Source organism: Lygodium microphyllum, chromosome 2 (assembly GCF_053477565.2).
Source record: "Lygodium microphyllum isolate KBCC chromosome 2, Lygodium_microphyllum_v1.1.10, whole genome shotgun sequence".
In the NCBI taxonomy this organism is placed as follows: Eukaryota; Viridiplantae; Streptophyta; class Polypodiopsida; order Schizaeales; family Lygodiaceae; genus Lygodium; species Lygodium microphyllum.
The window spans coordinates 83,876,797-83,882,198 of NC_141136.1; the positions used below are offsets into that span (position 1 = coordinate 83,876,797).

At 36.9% G+C, this 5,402-nt stretch overlaps 1 pseudogene; it reads right to left on the minus strand.

Annotated features, from left to right (window-relative positions):
• Positions 1-1,910: 1,910 nt before the first annotated feature.
• LOC148039962 (glucan endo-1,3-beta-glucosidase 4 pseudogene) lies at positions 1,911-2,388 on the minus strand (annotated as a pseudogene).
• Positions 2,389-5,402: the final 3,014 nt, after the last annotated feature.

A 5,402-nucleotide genomic window follows, 5' to 3' on the forward strand; every position in this document is an offset into this window, starting at 1 on the left:
TGGGCTTCAAAGTTGTTATATTTTTTATTAATGAAAATCTTAAAGTGGCCTATTAGTTCTCGAAAAGATATCAATTTTTTGGAAAACTTTTACAATTACAAGAAATTAGCAAGGTAGATTTGTGTCTAATTTTTTCATGGTACTCCTTAACACATGTGTGTTGAGAAGCTAACCCATTTTCCTTGGGATTTTGATATCTATCACATTTTCTATTACAAGACTTTTAACCTCAACTATGCTTGATCATAGGTAAGATGGGCAATGTGCTCTTAAACTCTAACATGATTTGGGATAATTGAAGTAAGTGCAACAAACTTATGTATGTGAGAAAATGAAAAAACCCTAACCTTACCAAGATGGAATGCCACATCATTTTATGTAAGTTTTATATGTTTCTTTGGAGGTTAGTTATTTTGATGCTTATTTTAGGACATTACCCTTATGGAAAAGAGGATCCTTTTCATCTCTTTTAGCAATGCACATGCACCATAAATGTGTGGAAGAAGATGCGCAAATGGCACATACAATAGGCTCCTAATTTTCATAAGTATTGAGCTGGGTCACACGGTGCTCAATATTAAATTGTTGATCAATATAGTTAGCTTCATAGGGCTTGGTGCACCATCAAATAATCTTTAGAGGATTAGAAGAGTTTGGCCAAATTTTGTAAAAAGGGATGAGACGAAATGTCATATTATTAAGTGACCACTTAATTTAAGCCTAATTTGTTTGGTGACCACTGTCCACAAATTATATGTTGGTATTTATTGATATAGATATTTGTAATTCCCCAGTCTAAAATTTGGGGAATCGAATTTCCTAGTTATGTAGCCTACAATTCTCTACTGTGCTGTTATATGACCTATAAATCCCTGGTTAAGATGTGGGGAATAAAATTCCATGGTTATATATAAGGAAATCATATATACATGCCTAAAATTATGTACCATGAGATGTGGGAAATGTAATTCCCTGGTTATATATAGGGAATCCATATATACATACCTAGGAAAAATTAGAGAATTTCCTACATTTCATAAGTTTTCCTATGTAAGAATTGTTCAAAAGCTCCTTGTAACAATGATTAAAAAATATTTGTAGATAATCTCTGCTACTATAAGAACTTTCCTCAAAAGGTGCAAGTTCTCTAGTTATTATTGCATATTAATACTATTTTTCTAAAAAAGAAACATTCAACGTCCTTGATATAAAGAAGGAGACCAACACAATGTAACATGTATACATACCATTTAAGCAAATAAATGACAAATCACTTGCCATGTGATAATCTTGCACTTGTTTTGACCATTTCATCGCTAACAATCTACAACCCTAGAGATTTTCATAGAGACAAAGTGGGTATTTTATTATCTTCTTTCATGTGAAAAAAACAAAGTCAATTCACATGTTTACTATCACATTCGTAAACCCAAATGACATCACTTGGCAAGAGAGAGATCACACATACCTTTAGATTGGGCACTAAAGAGAGAATTACTTTTTGCGGATGGACTTGAAGCAATACTCACATTAGGTAGAGGAAGTGACCATGAAAAGCATTTCCATGGATTCGATCAAAAGAATACACTAGTGAGAAGTGAAGTGGCTTCAACGTAAATAGCCAATGATTACAAGTCCAAGCAAGTGGATAAAATAAGAAAGGGCGACGAGCATTAACTAAAGCTAAACAAGTCATGCCCGTAAGTCAGAGTTGGGGTGCTAGGTCGACGCGGAGGCCGGATAGTTGCATTGATCATTAGCTGTAGCAAAAGCATCCGAGAAGAATAAACATGTGTCAAGTTAGTAAAGCTCCGAGATATAAAGATATCAAACACATATAATGTAGAAGGTGAAATGACAGGACGACTAGAGGATAAATCAAGATTAACAACGAGCTGCATTAGGAGATATTATAGCATACGGCTGGGTTTGGACGAAACGAGCATGGCGGCTCCCTGGAAGTCGCAGGTGGCTCCATGGGGTTTCATGCTTTGATAATAGTCGTTCACGGCGTAATTCGCGTGGGAGTGGAGGTCCGTGGGAACGTAGCAGGGGCTCCCAGGCATTATTGGCGTGCAATTGGCTCCATTGGAGCAGGCCCACGCCATGACCGACTGCATGGCGTCGTCGCTTAAGCCATCTTTTAGGATGCACCATTGGAAGACGCTGCCATTAATATTATCATCTGCATATGCAAAATAAAGGTCGACATAATGTTCAACGTTAACATGATATATAATCATGCCAAGACACCAACGCAGTTTGTAAAGGCATATTTTACACACTACCTGCGAGTGCTGCGGACAGAGACGCCGTCGCGATGAAGGAGACCACCTGGACGAACACTGCAGCGGCGGCCAGCTGAAGAGCGGATGAATATCGGGCCATGCTTGATCGTAGTAAGTGGCTATTGATGGGAGCTAATCGGTGATTATGCTAACGCAAGCAGCTCGCTGGTCTCTCGCTAAAATTGCAATGAAGACGGGCGGGGACGTGCCTATTTATAGGACGTCGGAGGAGGTGCACGATACGAGAGAAATATTCTACGGTCATCCAGCCATTAAGGAGATCCAGCGAAGCCCTAGATCTAACAAAGACAAGTTTGGCCCGTTACACACTAGGTCGGTAAAATTTCTCCTCACCAAGTGGACTAATCACGTTCTACAAAAAGAAACACTAGCAATCATACATGTTTGGTAGACGATCGCACGAGTTGAGGCTTATGTGGATAATGTTTTCTTATCCGGACCCACCATATTTTTAGGGGTCTAATCTCATCGGCCAAAACTTGTGTCTATGAGCTCAATGAATCATATCACTCACCTTTTCATAAAAATATGTTGAGAAAACTTGAACATTATACTTATGCTGTAATAAATGCGAGCTTTGCCAATGCACTGTTCGGCTGAATGTAAAAGCTAGGCAGACAATAAGAACTTTATTATAGTGGATAGAGGTTTATATGGTCTCGGGGAAGTTACTATATATATATCCTATACTTCGCATGCATTCAAGGCCTATTTATAAATATCCTTATCTATGAATTATTCTTGAACAAAACATGACCTTTTTTAATTCAATCTATAAATAATCCCTTTATATTATACCCTTCTATATGTAAATAATGTATAAATATGATATTTTAAAAATGCATTCCTTTGAACCCACGTGATGCACACATATATTCGTGAGTAACTTACCTGAGTATATGGTCCAATTTTTTGGCACTCTAGCTTGTAACAAGCCTTACATGAAATTGGCATTCACTATGTATTGACCTTGCATGTTTGAGGTAGCAAGATTTAGTGGTACAAGCATCCTTTGCGTTGAATCCACTCGTAATAGCTATTGTTCCTCTATAGTATCAATCACTTGTCCAATAACTCAATATGTTAAATGCTTGTGCATACAATTGTTTTGCTTGCCTAATCATCTAATTAATGGTGATTGCCACTACAAGAGAAAGGGCCTATAGATGTGCACTGTACACGCGAAAAAGTGGGCGTGTTTATAAGCGCGTGTATCAACACCTCTATTCACGCTAGTATAAAAAACGCGTTTATATATCCGCGCTGATAAACGCGCTTATAGATGTGAAAATAAACACACATATTTTTCATTTCTCATAAAGTCCCTGAATATGACCAAACCTCTTAACAGCTAATATTTTTTTGAATAGGTCATGATTGGATAGGGCATGATTGGATGTATATACGACATAATTACACTTGGATCATACGCTAGGACATGATATACATGTATAGGATCATACGGACATGATATACATGTATATACGACATGATATACATGTATAGGGCATATACATGCATATGACATGATATACATTACCAACTTTACTTCTTTCTGAGTATTACAAATATACATCCAATCATTCAAAGCTAATTACATATATGTGATAACATGCCCTATATACATCCAATCATGCCTTATACAAATGTGATTGGATAGGGCATGATGATTGGATGTATATATAAATCAAAGGTTGACTTGTGCATTTGCAATATATATATATATATATATATATATATATATATATATATATATATATATATATATATATATATATATATATATATAGAGAGAGAGAGAGAGAGAGAGAGAGAGAAAGAGAGAGAGAACTGATTAATACACTCACATGTCTCATTTAATGTTGTGCACTTAACCTAGCCATGCATGCCAATTCATAGCATGAGTAGATTGATGTAAATCAGTTGGCTTGTGTATATGCAAGCTATTCCAATCATGTCAAGGTACACTTATAGCTTACATATAATTTTAGATAAGGTGGACCACATGTAACCAATGTGCACATGTCCTCTTTTCATCATCTTTAGCCAATGTGCCCACTTGTTGGTGACTAATGCCAACAAGCCAACTACAAATCTCTTATCTATGAAATGTATAAGTAAATTGACTTGGTTAATTTGATGAGGCCAAGTTTACCTTCCATGGATAGTGTGATTGGCTATATTCTACTTCAAGGTTATAGAAACTTGCAGAAGTCAATGGAGCATCCTAAAAATGATGATACTTTAATTACTATATCAAGTCACTTCATGTACATATCTTTGATTGATTGATGGATAATATACCTTTCTCTATCTCTTTCGTGTACACCTTCATTACATTATCTCTCTCTAGCTAAAAACCATTCGTGCTTTATCCACCTATTGATACTTGCATGCAATTGTAAGTGGGATGGTCTAGTAAGTCACTATATATGTGCCAATTGACTTGCCAATGTGTTATCTCTTATCCTCAAGCTTTGTTATATATGTCACCACATAGGTCAATTGATTCCCTAAATGCATGCATTGATTCCTTAAATTGTTCCTGGGCATCTGTAAGCGCGTGTAACGGGAATTATCTGCGTATATACACGCGCTGACAGACGCGCCACGCAAGTATAGAAAAATTTAAAAAAAGTTGTGGCTTTCTTTTCAAACCTGTGCTTTCCTGTGTATCTTGCACGTTTTCTACAGTTCGAGCTCAACATCACTACTCTTCTCTATCTATCACTTCATGAAGACAATGAGGCAAGGAAATAAGAGTAAAAAGAGGATAGGAGGAAAGAAGAGCCAAAGAGTAAAGAACAAGAGCCAAACAGTAAGGAAGAGAACAAGATTCAAGCAACTTACCAAGGGAAGGGAGAAGGAGGACAAGGAGCTTGCAACCTAGCCGCCACCCATTGGAACAAGCAAAGAAGGTGAGTTCTTCTTCTCTCTCTCAATCTTGTTTGCTTTCTCTGTCTATTTGTCTCTCTCTTCTCTCTCTTCACATGCTGGATCTTGTCATCTATGGAGGTTTTTTAGCTTTGTTTTTTAAGCAAGTTTGAGAAGAAATGGTGCGACTGTGCACATCTCTCAACACGTCCAGATGAC